The sequence below is a fragment of the Macrobrachium rosenbergii genome, chromosome 55, assembly GCF_040412425.1.
Source record: "Macrobrachium rosenbergii isolate ZJJX-2024 chromosome 55, ASM4041242v1, whole genome shotgun sequence".
Classification (NCBI taxonomy): Eukaryota; Metazoa; Arthropoda; class Malacostraca; order Decapoda; family Palaemonidae; genus Macrobrachium; species Macrobrachium rosenbergii.
Genome location: NC_089795.1, coordinates 77255163 through 77282662, shown reverse-complemented (window position 1 = coordinate 77282662; position 27500 = coordinate 77255163). Strand labels below are relative to the sequence as shown.

Genomic DNA, 27500 nt, shown 5'->3' with positions numbered 1-27500 from the left:
ATGGAGAATATATTCTCAGACTATAACTTTGGAGAGAAAGTATTTCTTTAGCTTATTTTGCCTTTTGCCAAAAGAGAAAATAGTGAGAAGAAACCCTAAGATTTCCAGGAAAGAAAAGTTAAGCCGGGATTTCAGGCGGCGAGCATTCACTGCGGCTTGTTTCTTCATTTTCTGATTTTTTTTTTTTTGTGGATGTTGTAAGTACGACTGATGCCACTGATTTACTTTTTCTCTTTCCAGGTACGTTTCTCGGACTCTTTAAATACCAGTGGTACAAATGCTTATTTCCGTCTGGGATAACGTGAGTAATGTGAGTCTGAGTTCTTTATTTTATAGATTTGTACTTAAAGAGAGAGAGAGAGAGAGAGAGAGAGAGAGAGAGAGAGAGAGAGAGAGAGAGAGAGAGAGAGAGAATACGATTTTCATGTATTTTGAAAGTCTGTGAAGTCGACATTGTAGCAAAATGGTTACAGAATTCATACATTTTCCTAACTTGAGACAATCGTGGTTTCCAGGGCATGTCAGGTTGCATTAGCACTGTTTGCTTTTTTTTTTTATTTACATTAGAAATATATTTGGTACTTTTATCTTGCTCTTTGGATCAGGTTAAATGTAAAGCATTGCCGGTGTTATTATCCTGTGGGGGAAAGTACTTAAAAATAGGTATCATTGCCAATACCAGTATTTGTTCCACACCATTTTTGGTAACATTCTAGCATATTGATTTTTTTGTTGTGGAGTTCACAAGTATTTCTGTGAAGCCAATATCAAAACGAACGATATTACTCTTACTGGCAAGTGAAAATATATAGCACCTTCCCTAAATTGGATTCGAGGAATTCTTGCATATGAAGGTTTTCTGCCGTTCGCGTCATACCTCGGAAACAGCTGGGAATGTATCAGAAAAGTCATGACTTTACAGAAACTTAACTTCCTTACGGAAAGTAGTAGGGTATCAAGGGAGTCTTGAAAAGTAAATATCAGGGTTGTGCATCTTCAGCGCCTGGGCAAATATATAACCATAATAATGAGCAAAGGAACATTTCAGTGTAGGCTGGTTTTACTCGTTTGGAGAATAGTTGATTAACTGATGTAATGAAGTTTCATCCCTGCAAGGTTGGTTATGGTAACCAAACGAAACGAAACTAAGTAATGAATAACTAATAATATAGACAATTTTCTTGATCTGTTCACTACAAACTTATTTGACTTGAGGCAAACTGTATATCGTTCTAGCTTAAACTGAGCTTTTGTTTTTTAAGATATTTGAAATATTTTCTTTTAGTATATTTATCACTTTATATATATATATATATATATATATATATATATATATATATATATATATATATATATATATATATATATACATATATATATATATATATATATATATATATATATATATATATATATATATATATATATCTATATTATCTACATATATATCTGTTATGGAAGGCATACGGATGATTTCTGTTCATATTTATTACGTAGTTAAGGCTTTTTCATCATGAAAGTCTCGCAGACGGGGGCTTATGTTTGTTGGTGGTTGGCGTCTATAGCAGAGGAAAACATTTCTGTCGACTTATTTTCATGCTTTTTTTTTTATTTTGCGAACGAGGATTTCTTTTTGTAGATTATTTTTTATTTTTTCTTGGGATTGTTTTCTTTCATGTTGAGAATTACCAATTTTTAATTACTGTATATATGAAGCTTCCTGGTTTGGGTATCATTATCTTTTCATCTGTGTTAAGTACTGCTGTTAATAGTATCTTTTTATTGCCATAATGTGTGCATATTATGAGTCTAATATTTAATAATACACTTCTCTATTACTAAATCCCGTATTGTATTTACGAAAGAAGTTTGAACGTCATGTGAAGAGACAGCATTTCATTACTTACAACTTGTAGCGTGTGTAAAAAAAAAAGTGACATACAAATGGAGAGAACATAAATCAGTTGTCAAACACATCTCAAGATGGTTGTGGCTTTCAAACTCCCAGTATGGTTTAGCCTACAGTGACTGACCATTAGACTTGCATCCAAATAAGGATTTTCTAATTACCTGCCCGGAGCATCTGGGGGCGTGACTAGACCAACAACGGCTGGAAGCGCACACTGGAAATGGAGCGTTGTTTTTTTGGATGGTACCGAATGGCCCACCCAAATTGAGGACGAGCGTGGCAAGAAAAAGTAGTTTATGGCCCATAGCTCTCTCTCTCTCTCTCTCTCTCTCTCTCTCTCTCTCTCTCTCTCTCTCTCTCTCTCTCTCTCTCTCCAAAAGATTAAGGTAGATCCTGTCGCATTCCATAAGAAAACCCTGAATTATCCCTCTACATAAAGGATTCCTGTCAGTTCAGCAATATTTGGCTGGAACATAGCGCCTCCCCCAATAGTCTATTTTTATCCGACCATAACCTTGACATCTATAAACGGATTAGAGTAGAAGATGCTTTGCCATGCATATATGGCTTCTGTATGGGATGTTCCTCTGGACCTTGGGATGTTCAAACTGATCTGCCGCCGATAGCAGGCCGCTTTATTTTCAGACATGTGTCTTATGTGTGCGTCTGCACTTTATTTTCCGACGTAGATAAGTTCGGCAACAGGTGCCACTTGATTTATGTAAGCACGTTGCCTACAGTCTGTTTTCTTTTTCTGTAGTTTTCGTTTCATTTTTGAAACACTCCGCTGTATGCTGTAACATAAAGATTTGTTTAAAATTGGCCTGAATACAAAAGTTTCAGTTACGTCTGAATGACAATCTTATTGAAAGCCGGGCTTCGTTCTCGCAGTAGGCGATTTATAAGTTAACGTAACGTCAAGTGGTGGATGTTTGTTTGAAGCGGGAACGGATACAGCTGGTGTTCAGTATGTGGGCTTTTAGAATATCTTAAACGTGTCCCTTTGAATGGCCTCTTAAAACTGTATTCAAAGTCATTGTGTTAGATGGGTAGGCTACTACCAATGTGCTGGTCCAGGTGTTTGTATGTGGACGAATATTTTTCTGTGTTCGTCAACACTCGTCTTAATGCGATGATTCTGGTACAATTTGGTCCCATTTTCCCTCAAGTGAATCGGATTTATACTCACTTCACTGGACGGAGTGACGGGTGAAACTGGGTCACTTGTCGATGTCTCTTGGAAGCGCCGCAATCATGGACGGCCGTTGGTAGAAATGAGTTGTATTTGAATTACCATGTTTTTTAAATTTCTCTCTGGTGTGATGTTTTTTCCTTGTCTCAACCAATCTGGATTGATTGTTTTGTTCTTGGTCATAAGAATTGAAGCGTTTTTCATGTAAACAACACTCAGAAAACAATCTTCTTACACTTTTCACTCCTCAGTGTGATATTCATAGTCCAAACTTGTTCTGGCATTCTAATATTAGTCACCTAAAACAGCAATACAATGAATAAAATGTTGTCTAGAGTTTTGACATAGAACGTAAACTACTCTAGATCTTCCTGATGGACTTCTATAACTCGTGGATTGGGGTTAATGGCGCTAAACCTCAGGACTTCGAACCGGGTGGTTTTCTATGTAGACGTTTTACCTTTTGGTCATTTTTTTTTTTTTTTTTTTTTGGAGAATGGGGTACTGTGTGGTTGAACAGAGTTGGCTGATTTTAAAGGTAAAAAAAGCACTTGTTTGTTTTTATGTGCTTTTGAACCGTCAAATGGGTTAACATTAGCTCTTGTTATTTATGACGTGCTCAGGCCCTGTGAAAAGCAGTCAACAGTACGAGGTATTAAATCGGCTTTCACTATAAAATCATAGTTCTTCGTTGGGAGAGTCGGTAGGTTGTGGGCTAGCACTCGCTAGGCTCCGGAGTTCGGAGCTCCGGGCCGGATAGTGAAGAATTAGAGGAATTTATTTCTGGTGATAGAAATTCATTTCTCGCTATAATGTGTTCGGATTCACAATAGCTGTAGGTCCCGTTGCTGGTAACCAGTTGGTTCTGAGCCACGTAAAATAAGTCTAATCCTTCGGGCCAGCCCTAGGAGAGCTGTTAATCAGCTCAGTGGTCTGGTGAAACTAAGGTATACTTAACTATAAAATCATAATGTGAATGACGAATTCTGATAATATTTCAGTGTAAACACGCGATTTTTAATGAAAACCTCAAACATTACAGAAGCTGTCACTGAAGTGTGATATCACATTGACCAAAACAACACGAGAAAAAAAAAAAAGGTAGACAGTGAATGCACATGTGCTGCTTGTGCACCTCTTAAACTTATTACGTCATCCTGTTAGTGATAGTTGCTACCGCTCACTCCCAGCAGGTCACGTGACTTGGTCAGCTTGCCTCCCATGAATTCCTTTCGAATATCCAGGAAGGAAGAGATGAAAACCACATGCCTAATTTCTAAGCAAAAGCGTACTGTTGCTGGGAAGGAGGATTTAATGTTTTATTTGTTGGTCGAGAAAGATACATTTAGTTTCTTAGTTTCTTCTGTAAAAGAAAACCAAACTATTGTGCCGGCTTTGTCTGTCCGTCCGCAATTTGTTCTGTCCGCACTTTTCTGTCAGTTCTCTGATCTTAAAAACTACTGAGGCTAGAGAGCTGCAAATTGGCATGTGATCATCCACCCTCCAAATCAGACGTACCAAATTGCAGCCCTCTCTGCCTCAGTAGTTTTATTTTATTCATTACAGTTAGCTGTAATCATGCTTCTGGCAACGATATAGGATAGGCCACCACCGGGGTGTGATTAAAGTTTCATGGGCCGCGGCTCAAGAAAGAAAGAGATTACGAGACCACCGAAAGATAGATCTATTTTCGGTGGCCGTGATTATACGCTGTAGCGTGTAGAACTCGGTTGCGCCGAAGAAACTTCGGCGCATTTTTTTACTTGTTTAATGTAATTTATCATACGACGTGCAAATTTTTTCTTATCATACGATCTTTCTAACATGGTAGTAATATTCATTTTGCTCTTGTATCAAGTACATCGTTTTGCTCTGCATTTTCTTTGGATTTGTGATGGTTAAACTAGTAGTTCCGTAGACGATCCATGTTCCTATCTGGAAAACATTAAATATTGGCATGCACATTCACATTGCGGTTAATATAGTTAAGGCTATGATGATGATGATAATTTGCATTTTTACTCAATACACGTTGTTGTTTATATAGTATGATGGTCGTTACTGATATTATTGTTGTTTTTATTAAAGCTGCGTAACCATGTAAAACAAATGACGTCATTATAAAAGAGAGTCGAGATGGCAAACCTCTGTACGAGGAACGTTCGGTAGTGTCTCGAAGCTTGGGCAAAAGTGCCTTCATTCTAACTGCTTAATACAGACGTCACGCAAAATAGGTTTATCGATACACATTGCGATTTATTAGGAGGATTACTTGTGTCCTAATTCTAGGACCAACATTGTCGGGTATTTCATGCATGAGGTGTGGACATGGATGGACTTTTTTCGAGTAGACGGATGAATTTCAGTTTTCTGTAAAGAAAACTGGTTTTATAGGCTTTGTCTTCTTAAATCCAACTTTTTTCCCATGGCCCCCTCAGATCTGAAAAACTACTGAGGCTAGAGGGCTGGGGGGTGATAAAATTGTCATCCACCCTCCAATCATCAAACGTAACAAATTTCAGCCCTCTAGCCTCGGTAGTCTCTGTTTTATTTAATGTTGAAGTTAGCCAAGATCGTGCTTCTGGTAACGATATTTTCGGTGGCCTTGATTATACGCTGTAGCGGCTGTACAGAAAACTCGATTGCTCCGAAGAAACTTCGGCTCATTTTTTACTTGTTTTGTTAAATTGATGAACTTTTGTTAAATTCGATGGGTGTTGCAAGATAAGAGTTTTAAAATCAAAGTGGTTACAGATTGGAGCTTGAATGTTAAATTATCATAATTTAACAAAATTATGATAATTTAAAACCATATTTGTTCAGTGGAGAACCATCAGAGAATAAAGTTAAAGTAATATAGTTTTGGCAGCTTTGGTGTGAGTTATATAATTCTCATATCTTGAAGGTCAACATCAGAATCGGTGCAACTTGATGATTAGGGCAACTTTAGGGTCTGGTATGTTTCCACATAGACGGTAAAGCATGAGAACTAGTGCGAATCGAAGATCACACTTCAAAGGAATTGTGTGTATTTTATGAGGAATGTTATGTACAAAATAATGACATCATAAATGTAGGTCATCAGGATACGGCTTCAAGCTTCGGCACGAAAATCAATACAACTTAAAACCCAATACCAAGTGTATCAGCTGATAAATAAAGCAAGTATTTGTTGAGATTAAATGTCAGCCATCATTATGCTTGCTGCATGGTTGATGGATGTTGATACTTCTTAAATATCACTCGTGGAAAATCGTCGATACTTTTTGGTTGGAAATCAGCGGCCATGGTGATCGAATGCCACGTAATCAGAACTGTTACAATTTGAGAATTGTAATGTGGTCATTACAGTTTATATTCAGGTATACTTTGGCAGTTGATTGTAATTAATCTTGCGAAATTATCCTTCAGTTATGTCGTGAACACAAGTGTTTTTGAACGGTTCGGAAAGTTTCTTCTTTTTATCCTTATCTATTGGGGAAAAATACCTTTTCACGTTCATTCAGATTTATGACACGCTGTTGGCAATGACTTTATATATATTTTTCGCTAGTTTTGTTACTTGGACCCATGATCCATGCGTTGAAAATTATATTATCAGTATTCATAAGTTTCAGAAATGTCGAAACATTATATATATAGAGAAAGAGCATATATATATATATATATATATATATATATATATATATATATATATATATATATATATATATATAATTGGAGACGTCAGATTAAGTTTTCGTCGAGGATTAGTGGAAGGACCATACTATAAGGAAGCTTCAGTCTTCATAAGCTTTAAAATCAAGAGTCATTCTTTGAATTCGCTGAAGGTCCTCGAAGACGGTCCTCTTTAATTCTCTGCAACTGGTGCAGTTGCACCGTTCGGTCCACGAAGTTACAATTAGCAATTTTTACTTCCCAGTCATTAACATTTCATGCCCTCGTGCTCACACCTGCAAAGGCAGTGGCAGAGGAACGTTGCTCTTGATGATAAGAAAAGAGCAAAGAATAACAATGAAATGTTATTAGTCATAAGAACAGAGGAAGGAAGGATGCTTTTTTTTCCCATCCTCAAGCCTGCATAACCCGACATTATGAAGACGAACAGCCAAGTGGGTGAGCACAAGTGAACAATAAGTAGCTGTTTAAGAGCTCCTAGGAAGCTGTTCATCTCTCCTACATAACTGTAGTGAGGCGGCAGGAACTGTCAATTACAGCTTGTTTAACACGGTACTCTGCCCAAGTTGTAGGCACCATTTAGGGATGAGATGCTGCGAGCTGTTTCAAACCGAAGCTGGTATTCTAATTAGGAAAGCCACAGAATTGCTAGTCACTGGTGTAGGTTCGTACAATTCCCTTGCTGCTATGTAGAGTGCCTTTTTTTTATGTATCACCTTTTGTGTATGCTTAGTTATATTAATCTTTGCCAGAAAACTTAAATATAATCCCTTTCTTCATCATCTAGTTTTAACGCGTTTGCTGTTGGTCTAGATATATTGCAGAAATGTAAAGCTAGAAGGTGAAAGCGTTGACTAGAAAAAATGGTTATGTGTCACGATACATTATGACATTTATTTATATTACTCATCTGCAAACTTTGTTTGCTTTGTTGTCCTTTTGTTTCTTGCTGTAATTTAGAGGGACTAGCCACATTAGTAAACAGAAAAGGGTACTAACAAACGACTACATAATATGTCCCCCTAATAACAATGCATTCAGAAGTCAAATTGCCTGTTAAACTGGCTGGGTTGTGGGTGACAGGTAAAGTACCGAGTCATAAATCTATCCATTAGGAGAGGCGTAAGACAGTTAAGCCTAAATCGTCATCTGGTGGTGTAGATGTGCAGGTGCTCAGTCCTCTGTCTTTATTCGATTTCCTTTAACAGTGATTTGTGGTCTGAGATAATTGGTATTTAGATGTTAATGCGCAAGTCATTCGAGTTGTCTAGGTTATACTTAATTATATATATATATATATATATATATATATATATATATATATATATATATGTATATGTATATATATCTATTATATTATTTATATATATAAATACATATATTTACTATAAATGCATATATTTATGTATGTATATTTATTTATATATACAGTACATGTGTATGTATACATGCACGCATGCAGGCAAGTATGTATGTATATTTTTATATCTTCCCATATCAGTCATTTTATTTTTTTGCTCTTCTCTGCTAAAATCCCTCCATAAATCCAGACATCTTCCCTTTAATTCTTAATCTCCTGTTTCCTCTTTACCTTCGTACATTTGGAACAATTATTCCTGTCAGCCATTAACTTCGCCACTTGGGAGGCAGGGGCCAGGGAGAAGAGGGGATTGGGGGCGGGGGGGGGGCGCCGTTGAGGAAAGCAAGCCCAACTCAATACAGGCCCCAGACCCAGATAATAGGGAAGGTTGAAGTCAGGAGGGGCATCTGTCCGTGATTCATATGCCAAAACTCTTTCATGAAATGAGACGTTCAAGATAGAAACAGCTGGAGGAAGTTCACAAAGAACAACGTCCCCGACTAGGGATTAAGCTGTGAAGAGGAAGAAGATTCCTGTCAGCCATTTCCTTCAGAGCTTTTCCATTAACCAGAAAGCCCTAACAAACCCTGACCAGCCACCCAATCACATAATCACAACAGCAGTGCAGCATCTCACATGGAATTTTTCAGTTGGTGTCATTTTATTCTACAACCTTTTATTGTCCTCCCTACATATTTACGAATCACTTCCATAAGCATTCTCAAATTTAGATAATTCAGTAAAAAATATCGAACTATACACCAGAAATTATGAAAGTAAGTGGATACTTTGGACAGCAACTTTCCATTATACAGTAATGTAGTTCAACAGCATAACTTTGTCGATATGAAATAGTATTTCCAAATTTCTTTTACTAGCTTGAAATAGTGTTCATAACTAAGTCGTTCCCCATGTCTGACAGCAGAACCCCGCCTCCTCAGACGTCTAGCTACGTAATTCACTGTTCAGGTCCACAGGCGCAGTGGCCTCTTATAAAGGCGCTCTTGAAAGTCGGTCCCTCTTAGGACTCAGATGGGGATTCTCTTGGTGCATTAGTGAGGCCATTATATATACATAACATTATATATATATATATATATATATATATATATATATATATATATATATATATATATATATATATATATATTTATTTATTTATTTATTTATTTATTTATTATAGATATACGCAAACCTTTTTCCCTCCAGCGAGTTTTGCCTGAAATCAGCCTCCACTACTCAGAAAGCTCGACAAGATCTTAATTACCATGACTATTCATACATTTATAAATATACGTACACATTTATATATAGTGTGTGAATTTGTGTGTGTGATAATGAAGATACATTGGTAAAGTACATTTTGCAAGCGGCTGTGCTTTGGTGCTTTGCATGCTATCTCACCTATAGCCTTGTATCGGCGGACCAATACAATATGGCTGCGTGCATTTTGCATCGTATATTTTTCGGCTTTTGCGATAGATCTACGTGCTGCATACGGAATTTAATATTTTTTTCGGTATAAATGGTTCGGACGACCATTTATTCGGTTTCCCCTCGGTCGGTCTGCCGGAGGAAATCGGTTTATCCAGCGCAGTGCCACATCCCTGAGGGAAGAAAGTCACCGGGCTGGTCTCGCTTTACTGTAGGATGCTGGTTCGAATAAATATTTCTCTCTCTCTCTCTCTCTCTCTCTCTCTCTCTCTCTCTCTCTCTCTCTCTCTCTGATGCTGGTTGAAATAAATAGTTCTCTCTCTCTCTCTCTGTCTCTCTCTCTCTCTCTCGGATGCTGGACAATAAGCATCTCTCTCTCTCTCTCTCTCTCTCTCTCTCTCTCTCTCTCTCTCTCTCTCTCTGCTGGGATGCTGGATTGAATAAAATAGTTCTCTCTCTCTCTCTCTCTCTCTCTCTCTCTCTCTCTCTGTAAGCAAAGTGAATTGAAAACCGGGGGTTTCCAAGGGTGTGTCTTCAGAGTGGGCGTCTTGATGAATATTGCAAGTTTGTTGGGGAATCCTTTTCGAAAACTCGTTGGCAGGTGCACTGGGCGGTTGTAGATACTGCTTGACTAAGGGGGTGTTTATATATATGTATGTGTGTGTGTATATTATTTATATATATATATATATATATATATATATATATATATATATATATATATATATATATATATATATATATATATATATATATATATATATATATATATATATACACAGTATACATATGTATATAATATATATATGTGTGTGTGTGTGTGTTGTGTGTGTCTATGGATGTATTTATGTATGTACATATATAAATGTAATAATATATACATTATATATATATATATATATATATATATATATATATATATATATATATATATATATATATATATATATATACATCTATAACCCTAATTAATGGAATTTCTGCTTAGATTCTGCATGTCTCTGTAATTATTTTTAACCACTCTGTCTAGAACTGAGTAATTTAGCTAAACGGTATTCAGGAAATGCAGCAAATTACTGCGTTGGCTATTAATTAGCAAAATTCTGAACTTTGCTTTCCTGGTATTAATTAGCTTTGAAATGACAGACCCTAGTTTTTCCAACATCCTTTGGAAGTCCCAGGAATTTATTTTTATTTTTTTTTCTTGTTTCTTGCTCAAACTTTTCAACACTCAGCGTTGTGGATTCGGGTAGTTTCAGTTTTTAATGCTGAAGCCTAGGCAGTATTCCAGCAGTTCATTAACTTTAAAGGAAACCTTACGTAAATTTTCTGTAGTACAGAGAATTTGCTGATGCTGGGTATATCATTCGTTTTTTATTATTATTATTATCCGCAGTGAATTTAATCGACATTTGAGGTCAAACATGTTTGCTCTTGCTTATATGTTGCAAGGTTAATTTGCTTTTGTCCTATATAATATTTAACGTAGCAGATCTCATTTGTTATATTGAATTTACTGGTTTATTTATCTTTGTTGTAGTATATTTAATATTCCTTTACCATTTGATGTTTAAATCAGTTGATTGTTCTGTACCACTGGCTCTCCACCTCATTTAGTTTTTTCTATCACAGGATATTTACACCTTTAATTATTTATATAGTGTTAGGTGGGGGGAAAAAACTCATCACTTTGAAAGAATAATTCTCTTATATTTTGCCTCTTATCGTATGTTGGCGTTGATGTCCAGGTGTCTTCCTGCTAACTGCTTCAGCAGCTGACTGAAGAACGGTTTCGTCCTTGTTTGAGACACGTCTCCCTTTTTTATGGATATTTTTCCTGCTATTTTCTGAATGACTCATAAAGATTCTGCTTCGCTGAAAAATTGTTTGTTTATTATCCTCAGTGAATTTAATCGACATTTGAGGTCAAACATGTTTGCTCTTGCTTATATGTTGCAAGGTTAATTTGCTTTTCTCCTATGTAATGTTTAACGTAGCAGATCTCGGCGGTTATATTGACCACTGGTTTATTTATCCTTGTTTTAGTATATTTACATTCCTTTTACCATTTGATGTTTAAATCAGTTGATTGTTTTGTACCACTGGCTCTCTACCTCATTTAGTTTTTTCTATCAGGATATTTATGCACCTTAACTCATTTATGTAGTGTTAGGTGGGGTGGGGGAAAACTCATCACTTTTGAAAGAATAATCTCTTATATTTTGCCTCTTATCGTATGTTGGCGTTGATGTCCAGGTGTCTTCCTGCTAACTGCTTCAGCAGCTGACTGAAGAACGGTTTCGTCCTTGTTTGAGACACGTCTCCCTTTTTTATGGATATTTTTCCTGCTATTTTCTGAATGACTCATAAAGATTCTGCTTCGTTGAAAAATTAGTTTTTGCTTTCAGATACTAACAAGCGTCAGTTTTCCTTGAGGTTGTTCTCTCTCTCTCTCTCTCTCTCTCTCTCTCTCTCTCTCTCTCTCTCTCTCTCTCTCTCTCTCTCTTTTCCCCCGATACAAAAACTAAACCTCGACCATTTATTAGTCCCAGAACCAGACGTAGCATATTCGGTTTGCGATCCCTTGTTATATATTGAAGATTCACGTTCATCTCGTCTACTATTGTGGCTTTGTATCACCAAAAATGATAAATTGTTATTTTTTTTTCATTTTTTCGTTTGCAGTTTTTTTATTAATTTTTTGGCTCTGATAAATCCTTTGTAATCGACTTCCATTATTACGAGACTGTTCTAAAGATGGGATGGCCCAGAGAGTAAATGGGATTTAAAATCGCATCGAGTGAATGAAAATTATTCATACGTTTAGTTGTATTAATGTCTTACACTAATTTTTAAAAGGAGAAGGCCTCCAAGGCAATTTAATGACTGTCTGTCGCTTAATCGAGACGATCTCGTAACAAAGGAGTCATTTTTAAGAGAAAACGATCTCCGGTCCACTGGATTGCTGGCTTAAAGATTTTTCCAGGAACAGACTTTCCAGAAGTGAACTAGATCATACCGTCGGGTGGCAACACACACACACACACACGCACATACAAATAGTTTTTTGGAATTGGGTGGGCAATTTGAGGGAGATCATGGGCGGAACGAAATGTAGGCGATGGGCGCGTTGGAGGATGGGTGGGACGGGATTCTGATGCGACCATGGCTGACGGCCAACTGAATATCGACCCTGACCCTCCTCCTCTCATCCCCTCCCCACCCCTTCATGCTCCCATAACCTCTTCCTCTTCTCCGCCCACCCCCGTCCTCGCCTGACCTTCCCGAGCAGCGCCCCACAAACTCTCCGCCCCTCCTGGCCTCATGACCCATACATTTTGAACCTCTCAACCCCAATCCCCATATAGTTCATATTTATTGGACGCTGTCCTGGAATTTTAGGCCGGCGGCCTTGGATGGCCTCCCCGGTGATGTTTCGTTGGGATTTGAAGGGGGTGGGGAAACCACGAAGGGGAAAGTGTTGGGGGGGAGTTTGTATTGGCAGGGGAGATGCCACGGTCAGAGTGATTGATTGATCATCGGAGAAGCTCGCCTGAAGTATTTTAATTTTGATGGCGTCAGTCTAAGCCTAATTTACTTGAAGGAAACTCTCTCTCTCTCTCTCTCTCTGGCTGTCTCCCCCACCCCCACCCCTCATGAACGAGTCGTTCACACAGTTCTTCAGAACAAAGAAGTATGTACCTCATTGTATTCAGCAATCTGTGCTTTATCCGTCAGCTTCCGAATTCAACGATTCCGATCAGTAAGGATGCGAGATCTATTAACGTCATTGTGCGTGGTTAAGTTCGCTTCTCTTTCTCTTCTTTCTCTGGAAGAACAATAGATGCTCATGACAGTAGGACCAAACCTTTTAATGTGGTCATTTCCGTGTTTTTCTTCCATCTCATGTCCGAAGAGTTAAGAGTTAGAATTTCGGTCTTTTATCTTATCTTGATTTTTGGGAGATAAATGTTACCCGTATGGAAGTCTTTTTTTTTTATATGAGATTTGGAGGTTAGGACTTCTGGAACGTTCACGTAGACGAGGTCTGTAGAGAAGAGCCCTCCTGCGCTCTAATTTATTAACCACTTGGGGGTGGGACTGATTAAGTATCAGGGTCCACGTCCAAGTCGCTCTCCACCTCTACAGAGGCTATTTCACTCTCTCGGCTTCTTGAAGTTCTTTTCAGTCTTGAGAGGTTCTTTTTAAAGAATAAGTATAATATTTGTTGTGTTAGATAGATCAGCTTGGTACTAACTTTGTTTCTTGTACTTGAGTTGGCACTGCTAATGTTCAAATATGTTTACACATATTTTGAATTGAAAAATTTTACAGGATTTAGTTTTAGAAAACTAAATGTATCTTTACTGGATTTCATGGGTAGCACTGCATTTAGTATTACATTTTAATTAAAGTTGAAAGTTGTGCCTCGCCGCATAAATTGATTGTTGGATTACTGTCAAACGTTGGTAAATCATTTGTTGACAGCTTGGGATATCGCAGGCAGATAGTTCATTAACATTTGATAATGTATGTAAATTGACCCGGATTGTAGGGGAGGTATAAGAATTCATAAAGTTATATTTTTAGATTTGAAAAATACTTGTGAAGAGATCCAGTAGGCGTAGGTTTGTCTTTGAGAGAATAAAGTGCTCTCAAAACTCGGAAGGTTGATGTGGACAGTTACAGAAAACCAAATTACGGGTTGCTTTAGGAGCATGAGTCCGTGCCATTACAAGGCTTTTTAATAATAAAAAAAAAAAAAACTAACGTCAGAATATTTTATGTCCAAATAGTGTAAGAATGTTTTCGTATTACCTCTTTGTAAACGGGGTTTAAGTCCTTGGCTAGCCTGTCAGAGCTAATTTCTTTGTGCAGATGGTTTGATCAGAGTGGCAGAGTTAGATTAACACTACAAAGAAGATTCTTGCATAGCAAGAACGTATGGAAAGGATAGGGCTTCAGGTGATTTTGGATAAGTGCCACAAAATGTAAAACTTGAGTAGAATAGATTACAGTCAAAGGTAGAAATGACAGCAGATGGAGTTCGTAACCAGAAACAAACATATGCGGTGAAAGTTCTAAGAAAATGGCGGAACTGAACTGAGCTTTAGGAAGTGTGTGTTGCCATGATGGAATGAAAAATGCTGTGGTGGATCTTTCGTATCTTTGTAAGGCCCACAGCGAGTTATAGAGGAAAAATTACATGTGATGTGGCAGATGTACTAGAATACGAGAAGGCAAATCAATGTTAGATATGTCTCTAGGAGGGCAAGCATGGGAAAGATCAGTGAATGCAGATGTCCCGATGAAGTTAACGGGTGTGGTAGAGGTATGGATAGATGTATTAGCACAGTAGTGCAGGAGTAGCCTGACAAATATAGTTCTGTTAAGGTGTTTGAGGATTCAGGTTTTAAATTTATGGATGTATGTAGATTAGACCTTTGTAAAGTTGGAATCATTTTTCCTTTTACATACATTTTATATTATATATCCTTAAGAATTTCGGGAAAGAGAATTTTGCCATTTTTTGTGATACGTCAACCTAGCTTTATGCATAAGAGATTAAACTTTTTGTGCATTCCGTTCCAAAAAACTCATATATGGAGACTAGGCACAAATTTAGCGTTTTTTTTTTTTTTTTTTTTTTTTTTTTTTTTTTTTTTGTAGCATTAAAGTTACAAACTAAATTTTCCATGCAAAGCAGTAATCATTTTGTCGCTTGAATTTATTCAGTCCGGCCTAACCGGAGGAGTTGAAACCGAGTGTATCAATGTAGAGCGCAGTGTGCAACGATTCCCCAGCTGGGCGAAACGATTTAGACACTTTCAGCAAGCACCCAATGTTGATGTAATCTGATATAAGTACCTGGTAGTTAGGCGACTGTTGTAGATTGTAATTGGTTGAAAAGGATATGGGCTAGCAGCCTCATCCCAGACGACTAGGTAAACTACTGAAGCTAATCCATATAAAGGTAAAATGCCAATATACATATATATACTGTATATATATATTTAAAATGTATATTTATGTATATGTATATATATATATATATATATATATATATATATATATATATATATATATATATATATATATATATGCATATATAATATATATATCGGGCTCACTTTCAACCTCCTCGATGTTTCACAAAGTTCCCAAATATTTACAACTGAAAAGCAGATTTTTGTCGTCGTGTCTAGAAAAATAGATGGTTGTCATCATATCTAAGCGTGTTGATGTAATTTTGCCACTGCTGTATTTTTAGTTTAGGATGCATCTGGAATATCTACAGTTTATGTGGTTTTTGAAATTCTCTCCAATACTTTAAAAGATCATATGAAGTGCTTTGTTCACCAATTAAATCTCAGGATAGTTTTGTATAGATTTTATTTTGTTTCTCGGGAAATTGACTTTTTTTTACATAAAACTGTGAGATCTTTTCCTCTTTTCGTTACAAAAAAGTATTTTTCATTCATTTATGTGAGAATACACTTCTTGCTGTATAAAATCGGTGTCGGAAGTTGGGAGGTTTAAGGCTATATATTAAGACTATATGGTTAACATATCAGATATTTTTTTTAACATATTACCCGAATAATACCTTTCGAAGGGCTCAAGTTATATATAAAGACGTATTTGGCCTACCTGGTTATTATCATGTATGGATGCAAAGTTTTGTATAGCACTCCTGTTAAGATTTTATATGTTCACCCACTAAAATACAGTACTATTATTTATTTTATACCCTCTCTCTCTCTCTCTCTCTCTCTCTCTCTCTCTCTCTCTCTCTCTCTCTCTCTCTCATTTAATGTTAATAACGATGCCGACCCCTTTTTATCGCAGAACCAGTTTTGCCCCTAATTCGTGGCACGTGACCGCGTTGGTCGTGCATCCTTCATCATCGGACATTCTCACGTCGCAAGCGCTTGTGGCCTGTGGTGTTATCGTGCTGGTCCTACGCATACTCTCGTCATTGCATGCATTTTTTAAAGGTTGGTTTTGGTGTGTAGTTCATGGGTTCGGTTAGGCTGTTTACGTTGGTGATCATTTTCGACTAGCGGCGCTGGTATGTTGTCAAAGCAAATGACCTTTGTAATATATCGGCTGTTTTATGACAATGGTTTGGAACTCTTGTCAAGCCATTGTCAAACTGCTTTATTTTGTTTATTAATGTTCATAGATAGAGACAAAGATACCACCTTCTAAAGTAATTATTTTTATATGTGAAGGATTAAATCGTAATTAAATCGTGATCGCTCTTCTCAGACCAGTATAATGACGTTTGTCATGCTGTCATAAAGTGGCATCTAGTGATGCAGCGACGGAATGCGGAACTCTAATAACACTTTGTCATTAATGCATACTTGTCTCAGCCTCTCTTTACTAGTAGATACCATTAGAGACGTGACACGCATTTAAGCATCTGCATGTATTCCCGCACACACGCACAAGCGCTAGTTAAGTTGCCTTCGACGCAATAGCGCTCTCTGACAGTTCATGTGTTAAACCCTTTTCGTGCCTCGGTATCATTCCCAAAAATTTAACTTTAATTAATCCCCTTTTTCAGCATTCCCTCCTCTTTCACTCTGATATGCAAATGTTTGCGTTCGCGAAAGTAATTTTCGTTTCTTCTCGTTCGCTCCGACTCTTCATTCATTAACCCAATTTCCTCTCATGGCTTCATTCCTGCTTTTGTAGTACGATGTGAGCACACCTGCCTCTCGACTCCTCCGGCTTTTCATTCATGCTTTCTTGCATCTTCATTGACGCTGGGCTGAGATTTGTTTTTACGTCATTCAGTAATATACCCACCCTTTGCTGAAAAGATGTATCCTGTAGCCTTCACTGACTTGCGTGTTTACACGGAGTAAAGTGATTGAAAGAACTCGGTTGTGACGAGGATTTGTCTCTTAACTCCATCATTAGTGTACCTATTGTATTCCTGCTCTAAAACATCAGATGTCATGACAGCGAGATTTCTGTATTAGGCGTCGCGTTAAATTCCACTTGTCAGCAAGAATTTTCTCAACGGCAGAAACGCAGAACTTCCCGCATTTTATTCTTCAGTAGCTGTTTGAGCTTCATTGATTTGGAGGCTGAAAGCTCAAGTTCATTGCCCTCCCCACTGAAATCGCATTCGGGGCAAGTGGCTCGAGTGCTTGCCCAAGCAGGGTTTGCGAGACTAAGCTTTAAGAAGCTGGGATAGGGGGACGTCTGGTGTTTAATGGTAACAAAGAAACATGTAGGTCGCTGTTAGTTTGGTTGATTTTCTTAATCTGTTTCACGTGATCTCTTATTAGTACCTTGTGTGTGCGCGCGCGCGGGGGCTCACTGACAGGCTCCTGCTTGCATCTGTAGGGCAAGATAGATTAGCATGGTCTTGCTTTTCTCTCATTTAGCCTTCCCGAGGGCCCTTCCCCGTCCTCTTAAATGAATAAAAACGGACCACGTCGTAGTAAGGCCAATGAACTGGGAGATCAATAAAGTACTGGTATCGGGTAGTAGCGTGAGAGAGAGAGAGAGAGAGAGAGAGAGAGAGAGAGAGAGAGAGAAAAAAGAGAGGTGGTTTTCCGTAAGCACGCTGATTAATAATGTAGGATAATTACGTGGAACGAAATCTGAATCGTGGCTTTTCATTGAAGGATCCTGTCTGTCTCTCACTTCCCTTTACTTGAATCAGTTTAGTTCATGATTTTATGGGTTCTAGTCGAGCTTAATTCTACAGCGGACGAAGCACCTAGCATTAATAATTTCCCTTAGATGTAAGTTATTCCCATGGTATAACGAACAGGATAATAAACGATATTTGTGGCTTGATATTTATGATATATATATATATATATACACATACGTATATACATATGCACACATATATTTATGTCTGTGCGTGCGCGCATTGGTATTAACCAACACTTGTATATTTATTACGATTAACGATTTTATTTTTTAAATTTTTATTTTTATTTATTTAATTTTTATCTATTTATTTCTTTTTTTTTGTTAATCATGTAGACGCTGAAGTCATTAGTAATCGATACGTGTCGAATCGGCAGACTTTCTTGGAAATAATTTACCGTACCTCTGTTCTCCTTTTTTTAATCAAGGATTTGACATTTCAGATCGAACCTCTCTCCTCTCCTCTCTCTCTCTCTCTCTCTCTCTCTCTCTCTCTCTCTCTCTCTCTCGTGAAACGGGAACGTTGCGGCGGCCGGCGATGACGCCGAAAGTTTGAACCGTGAGCGAGCTGAAGGTGAGGATGTTCATTTTTAAAGGCGACCGCTCTCCCTGTTACCTGGGGTTCATGACGCAGCACTAGCCTCTCTAACCTACATACCGAATAAGGCGCATTTACCGGATTTAATTGTGACTTAGTGGGGTACAGGTAAGGATACGAGGGTTAGTATTAATTAGGTTGGTGTTATTGGGTTTCGTTTTAAGAAACAGTCGCGTTTTGCAGGTACTGTTCTCTCTCTCTCTCTCTCTCTCTCTCTCTCTCTGGGCTTATTTCCTTAAAAAAAAATCCAGATTAAATCTCTTAACTTAAGTAGTTTATTATGTGCTGAGAGTTGGTCAGCTGTGGTAGGTGGCAACCAGGAAAGAAAAGGGCACAAGGGCTGGCAGCCTTTTTCAAAAATGCGTCAGTAGAATATATATATATATATATATATATATATATATATATATATATATATATATATATATACATATATATATATATATATTTTCATACACACACACACACATATATATATGTTATATATATATGAGTATGTATGTATGTATGAATGCATGTATGTATCGGTAATATGAAGACAGTAAAATAGAAAAACAAAACGGTCACGACCACAGTCTACATTGAACTGTAGCATTAAGGCTGAATATCCTTTGCAGAAAATGTCTACAATTAATCCAAACCTTATATTAATGCAGAAGGCTTCTTAAGCAGGATGTTGACACCCCAACCCCCATTCCACTCATAAACAATGCTTCCAACGCGCGTCTACCTACCATGCCATCTTTCACTTTCCACGTAGTCTAATTAACACTTTTGCATTTGCCCAACGCTTCCGAGTTATCAGACTACCATCCTGCCACCGTTCATTGTCTCCAAATAAGCTGATCACCTCAAAACACTTGATCAACCTTTAGATTGATGCTAACCCGTTTACCTCACCACACACACACACACACACACACACACACACACACACACACACACACACACACACACACACACACACCCCACTCTTCGCACTCTTGCTTATCTATACTGGTCTGTGCTGCCCTAAAAGGAGACTGCAGTATCTGCAAAAATACAAAACTGAGAAAAATGGTAGATACTGCAGTTTTCCCTTGCCTTACCTACTGATTTTGCAGATACTGCAAATGGGACCTCCTAAATACTTATGGAAAGCAATGAAGAATCATTCTGAAACTGCGGTAACTTATGTATTTTGTTTCACGAGCCCAGTAGGTGGCACATCTCAATTTCGAAAACTGCAGATACTGCAGTTATCCATTTTAGGGCAGTGTGGTTGTATTGGACCTTACAGTTGAAAAGTCTTTGGTTTTTACAAGTTCTCCGAAACTTCTCACAATGATTTCTTTAAGTGGATAGAGCGAAGCATAATTTAACGAAAGTTTATACGAGAGCAATTTCGTATATCCAACGTAATTGGTGTCTTTATGTTTTTTTTATTTTTTAAAGTAAGGAAGCTATGTTATCTTTGTTATGTTACTCCTATAAGCTTGTGATGCATAACTTTAAGCCAAACTAATGAAAATTTTAGGAGTAAAGAACATGTAATCCGCTTGTGTACAATATTCTGATATATATATATATATATATATATATATATATATATATATATATATATATATATATATATATATATATATTATATATATATTAGATAGATAGAGATGGAACTAATCAACACATGAGTCAGAAATTTATGTATATATTATATATATATATATATATATATATATATATATATATATATAGAGAGAGAGAGAGAGAGAGAGAGAGAGAGAGAGAGAGAGAGAGAGAGAGAGAGGGAGGGATTTTTGTTAATAACACAGGTCACATACATTTGATTTTATTAGCTTTTTGATCGTAAGCTTCTTGCATAATTTCGATTATTTTATTGAACAAAGCCCCCAGAGGAATTCGTTCTTGTGTCGCGACATTTAACACAAACAGGGGAGAGTTTCTTTTTAATGAATATGTATGAGATGCTTCGGAATGTTGTGTGGCAGCTTCACCGTTGTGTTGTTAATAGCTGACTCTCGTTGTATATGTAAGTTTATTTTTGCGTCAGATCTTTTAATTTGCATATATTGATGGTTGTTAGGTTTTCCCTTTTTTGTCAGGAGGGTCCTTGGTTTTTATTAATATTCTTGTAACCTGTTCTAAGCGTTTTTATCTGGTATATCTAAAGCTTTGTTAGTTTTTTTTATTTTTGTTGAGAATTAGGGGGTTTAGTTCCTTTCATCGCAGAATGCTTCTGTGGTTTTTGTTCTCAGCTACCTGTGCTTTCTTGTAGACTTGAAAGCACTCACGGTTTGCCTTCTTTTTCAGCAAGTGTAAAGTTTGCCCGCATCAAAAAATGCCACATTTAACTCAGGAGGTCAGGAAACAATATAGGTACAAGATTTAGAAGTTCTATTGAACTGTGCATATTTTCTTTCCTCGTCCTTTATTTTACACAGCATAAAGGACTCCCCCTTCCTTCATGCCCAGTAGAGCCCTTGAAACAGTATGTTCAAAAGAATTTCCATTGATTTAAGTGTTATTTATTAGCAGTAGATGATGTCTTGGTTGCATTGAAGGGTCTTTTGAAGCAGAGAAGGTTGGTAAGTTTATTTTCTTTGAATTGATGTAATTGGGTATAGACCTCTGAGAGAGAGAGAGAGAGAGAGAGAGAGAGAGAGAGAGAGTCAAGTTGCATGTAAAAGGACTTGAACAGAGCAGAATTTTTTGGAAACGTATCATATGTAACAGGCGTTGAGTTACACACAAATTGCAAGTTTTGTATGGGAATAGTTGATGGATGGGAAGTTCATACAAAATGGACTAAAGGAAAATTGAAAAAAATGTAAATGTAGAGGTACAACGAAAAGCCAGAAATGAAGATCAGCAGTGTTTTTCATACTAGGCTAACCGAACTCTAGGGAGGGTAGAAAGGTACTTTGATGTGGTTGCTGCTAAAACGCTTTCATTCATTCTTCTTCTTCTTCTTCTTCTTCTTCTTCTTCTTCTTCTTCTTCTTCTTCTTCTTCTTCTTCTTCTTCTTCTTCTTCCTTTTATTATGAGATTGCATTATAGGTTTCTGTCCCCCAGATGTGTGACGGACGCAGGTGGAAGTACGGTAGACTTCAAGGGCCCTCGAGACTCTACGAGAGTTGTAGTAAAACACATAAGATTTCTGAGAGCGGACCCCTTGTATTGTTCTCCCCCCTTCGAGAGAGAGAGAGAGAGAGAGAGAGAGAGAGAGAGAGAGAGAGAGAGAGAGAGAGAGGTGAAGCAAAGAAGCGAATGGAAAGTTTGATACCACGTTGTTTAAAACTTGTCTCTGTAAAAAAAAAATCATTGGCCATCATATTTATGTGAGTAATATTTTTAAGATAACATTAAATAAAGGTTGTTTCTGGCGAAGTGCAAAGTGGTTGAGCAAAGTTGACATTTCCCGGGCGCTGATTGATCGCTGGGAGATGGGAGAGTGAAACTGGGAGAGAGAGGTTCTTGATCAAACCCTGGCATGGATCAGAGGTCAAGCAAGGTCGCGCAAGAGACCGCCCTAGGAGGCTAGGTCATGGTGGTGGTGCTGATATTCATTAATTACATGCGTATTAAAGATATCCTGTCTTTAGCCTGTATCCTTAGAGAGAGAGAGAGAGAGAGAGAGAGAGAGAGAGAGAGAGAGAGAGAGACTTTATGAGACCATTGTGGTGGTGGTGTGGATTCTTAAAAGTACCATTAGCAACATACAAGAGCCTATGCCGACATCCGCAGCTGTGCTAGACGGTAGGCGTAACTTTCGTCTTGTAAGACTCGTAGTTTGTACTGTTTGGTTTACGTAAAGGAAGCTTTTGAAGTTACAGTGTGAGTTTGTTATTAGCACGTGTCCTTGATGATGATTATATTTATATGTGTATATATACATGTGAGAATATATATATATATATATATATATATATATATATATATATATATATATATATATATATATATATATATATATTATGTATGTATGTGTGTGAGTGAGTGTGTGTGTTATATTAATTAAAATATTTAGTATTAGTGAGGGAAGCAGGGAGAGCTTATGCTTCTGACAGCCAGAATATTCAATGATGGACGTGTGAGATGAGCAGAAATAGAATTTATTTTGAGCCTTTTTGATGGGCCAGTCCCTTACCATATTATTTTATCATGTGTGTTTATGCTTTTTTTGTTTGTTTGTATTTATGCTTCTCTTTTTTTATGTTTACCATAAAGATGTAATAACTAAATCATACTCCCTTGGAAGTGTCTGTCTGTTGGGTACGAAGGGCTCGCCCATTTCTCACGTGACGCGGAGAGTATCTTAAGGGGTCGGAAGTGTGATGCTCCACCTATTTCCTTCGTGAATGTTTAAGAGATGAGTACCTCCCCTTGTTTCTCTTTTAATTGGTTGGTTTGTAGGAGTCACTCCCACTCCTCTTTCTTGCGTACGGTATTCAGCCTTCGATGGTATTGGCTCCAAGATTGGGCGAAATCATCTGATATCCGTGTTTAGCTCGCGGTATTACTTTGGTAAACGGGAGCAACTTGGGGCAGCTGTCTACCATTCAGCCTGTACGAACTGTACTAGTTGATGAAGGTATACACTGATGCAGTGGCGATGTCATAATGAAAGAACATACGGCACCTATGTAAAGAATGCCCATATTTTTTTCTGTAAGCAGATAGCAGTTTTAACTGTTAGTGTTGGTTGTGTATATTGGAAATATGTGCATTCACGGATACTTTTGGTCCAAATATGCTTGTGATAACTAACCTTAGACTTCTTCGTCATCTGAACTCGTGCGCTTTAAAAAAGATGCTGAAAACTTTCCCACTGAATTAAGGGAGTGATTTATCTCTGTTGTCTGAAACTTTGTTGTAAACGAATTCTGATTATGTAAGTCTTACATAATCGTCAAAGAAGACGTTGGAAGAAAAAAAGAGTGTTCTCTCCAACGTAAATAATTATGATTCGTCGGAGTTTTTGTGGAGATAAAAATAAGGCCTTATTTAAGATTCCTATCATCGGTGGTATTTTTAATCCTAATCATGCTGTATACATTACTTCCTGTGCCAGGATTATTAAGGGCATTTATAATGTTATTTTTGAAATTAATTTCTTATATTCGCAACGGATATTTGGCCGAATGCTTTAACAAGAGACTGGGAAGTGAAGAATGGCTGATGAGAGAGAAATGGCATTGACTTGATAATGCATAAAAACTACCTTAAGATACCGCACGTTACTCCAAGGCAACCATAAACGCTATGCTATCATATACGTCTTCTTTCATGACTCGTATAATCAACTTGTACACAAAAAGACAGTATCTACTCCTCTTGTTGAACAGTATTCTACTCTGTGTTTTACGGTGTCTTGTTAACGGTATTTCAAGCGCTCCTAAAAACCACCAACTGGTTTATGGCTCCGGGATGCAGTATATCTTCGAGATTTTCAGCGCACATCTTCGGTTGATGATGTTTGCGTGTGTACCCTTACGGTTGTGGTTATCATATGTGTTAATACTGCTGTACGTGTTCATTAGGTTTGGCCTCGCATTTTAAAATTATTGATAGGATTTGCTTGCTTTGGTGGAAGAGCTAGACTTTTGGTTTCTGTACATACATATCGTTTAGTTGCCAGTTCTTCATAACTAAGATTTCTATGTCTGTCATTCATGCGTCAGGTGAACTTTTGATTAAACCTTTCCGTCAGTTCTTAGAGGGAAAGAAGACTGCGTTTTCAGAAAAGCTAAAGTCAAGTACTCAGAGATTGTAACTGAAATAGAGGTATTGAGAAGTTGATCTGAAAGTGATTCAAGTTTTCAATTTCTATCCTGATTAAACAAATGAGTCGTATAGCAATTAGTTCAAATTCCTTTAGTACGGTACACGTGATGTATCGGTAAGCATCATCTTTCCAGGGGCATTAATGTATCACAGCCGTCGTGGAATGTCACTTGCGTACGCTGGAGCCTTGTGTTTTAAACTTAAAGACCCAAATAATTCGGGGGTACTTTCAGTTTAGCTCCTGTTGGGGAAGAAAACAGGTTCTGGGCGATGCCCCTCAGGCACGTCGTATCCCAGTGCAGTGATCCCAGGGCAATGCTATGGTGTAGGTCGCGCTAAGATCTTGAGGAATGGCGTTGGCTTAGCTATGCCACTGCTTAAATCCATTCTAATCCGTATGTTTAATTTTTTTTTTAAATCTCCACTATATTTCATGACTTCAGTGTTTAGCAAGTAGTATTTTAAACGTATTATGAAGAATGTCTCTAGTTTCGTCCGATACTTGCAACAGAAATCATTGCAAAACGCTTAAATTGTTGATCTGTTAGTTTTTGCTTCCCTGATCCAGTGGCTTGTGACGGGGGTGGAAGACTTCCACGCAGAGATTATTTTTCACACGAAGATTTTTGGTTTTAATTTTAGGTTGAAATTTCAGTTCATCCAGGTGACGCTAAATAAATTGTATTTAAGAATTTATTTTGTATATATCTGATAATTATTGATATTTGAATGCGTAGTCGTCCTTGAATCAGTTTGACTCAGCTGATTTGAATAATCTACCCTGACCTTGAATCGCAAAAGATCCGCTTCAGAGAAACCAGCAATCGATATGGACCCTACTGCGCCTGGGGTCTGCCGTGTGACAGACTTAGCACTTTAAAGTAAGTAAATGAATTCAGTTGATTCTGATATTTAGTCAAAACTTGCATAACAATAATGTCAAGACTTCTTTTTTACATCTGTTGTTTCCTTTAAACAGAATGTGTTAGATGTTTAGTTTAAAGAAAAGCTTTTGCACTTTGAAGGAGGTCACGACACCGTGACTTGGTCTCAGCTTTACTAATTAGATACATTATAGCCCTAGTGTGGTATCGATTCTCTGCGGTCATGCAGCTATTTTGTGTTGGACTATACAGCTGCTGACGCACTCTTTGTCAGCGTGCTTCTCATTCAACAACATAAAAATTCCGGATTGTTGGGTGAAATCATTTATTGTCAGTATATAACGAACATTTTCAAAATCCAGAATTTAATTAAAGGCATGGTGGTGTTATTTAGCGTGCAGTTAGTTACCTGGATAGAAATCTTATCGTACATAACCTGTGGTGGTCCTGAGAGTTTTTGGGATGACTGAAAATGTATCTTCATTAGACAAACTTTCATGTGCAATGTAATTTTTGACTGATATACTTCCACGTTCCTTTAGAATCATAGAACTGCTGAGGAGGTGGATGTGTAATTTTACTTTCAAACTTTTCTATTTTATTTCTTGGTATTCATGGTTTATTAGATCTTCCATGACCTAATTCAACTCCTATAATACTACGATCTTATACGAATTTGGAAGATGGCGTTAGGGAATTAATCCGCCTGTGCTACTCGTACGCATGCGTGGAATGATAGCATAGTCAATTGGAGGCAGCACGAACTCGGCGTACAACAGGGCATAAGGGGCTGGTCCATGAGGTTGGGATTAAAGGGTTTTACGAGTTACTTGAGGAGGCCTGTTATCAGACCAGTCAGATTCGATCTCTACCTCTCGTTATTCCTTTGCTCCAGAAACATCGAGAAATCGTTCTCTTTTGTTGTTGGCTTTCTGTGGGAAAGGTATGTATTGTTTTGTGCTCTGAAATATATTTTGTAACGTAGAGTCTACTGCATTTTGTAATGAATACTTTCTAATTTGTTCATGTGTATCCTTTAGGGTCGTTTGGATGACTTCGATGATGAATAGATTATCTATAGTGTTAAGTTAATACAGGCTCACATTATAACCCAAAATAACAGTGAGTAGTGCTTTTAATTAACTGATTTTTCATCCAGTTATGACTACCGGAGTCAGTTTAGATAGCGTTAGCATTGCATAGCAGTTATAACCTTCCAAAATAGTGGCTGTTTTGTGCAAAGGAGTGACCTACTCATTCATGATATTCAGACTGAATGAATTATACTTCAGTTTGATAAGTGATTATTTTTGGTAATAATTCCAATTCCTTACTTGTGGAAATAAAGACGACGAACGTTTAAGATACAAAGTTGTTAATATTTAGTAGAATACAGAAAAGGCAAACCAAATAAATGGCGTTGGATGATAATTGAAAAGTTTCATTCAACATGTGTAACAGCTATTAAGAATATTTATGTCTCCACACATGTTTGGAGTTACAGTGATATTGCACATTAGTCTTATAATCGCACACTTACTGCACTTCTTAGATTTATTGCTTTTGTTGTCCTTACTGTACTTTGTGCTTTGTCCTCAAGCAACTTAGAAAATTTCGATGATGGAGGTTTTTAATTGAAATATAGTAGGGCCATGATTTGGGAACGAAAGTTCCAAAGCGCCTCCTGTCAAGTGTAGCGGCATCTCCTTCCCTTCCGCAAGGGCAAACACTCCAGTAAAAGATTTTCACACCCCTGGGTAAGAAGACCAAGTGAATGTATTACTTTGAAATTTTTTGTCAATATAGCCTACCTCTTGCCAGTTGACATGGGTTAGGAGATTTCCATCTACGCGGTATATAGTTTATTTATTATTGTGATATTCTTATCATGTAAAAGGCTAAAGAAGTATATTCAGCCTGAACTTGGTTCTATTTTCTCTCACTGATATTGAAGGAGCTTGTATATTAATATATATATA

At 37.4% G+C, this 27500-nt stretch overlaps 1 protein-coding gene across 8 annotated transcripts in view; it reads left to right on the top strand.

The window, feature by feature from the left end:
• The window catches only part of LOC136835460 (cell adhesion molecule 2-like), a 267781-nt gene that overhangs the window by 38268 nt on the left and 202013 nt on the right, over positions 1-27500 (top strand). The window contains exon 3 of one of the 8 annotated variants that reach the window (XM_067099016.1): positions 241-301. The exons of 6 other annotated variants lie outside the window; for them this stretch is intronic. The gene's annotated coding sequence lies outside the window, so the exon portion shown is untranslated. Of the gene's footprint in view, positions 1-240; positions 311-27500 lie in introns of all 8 variants that reach the window. One more of the 8 variants, XM_067099014.1, reaches the window with a different exon arrangement.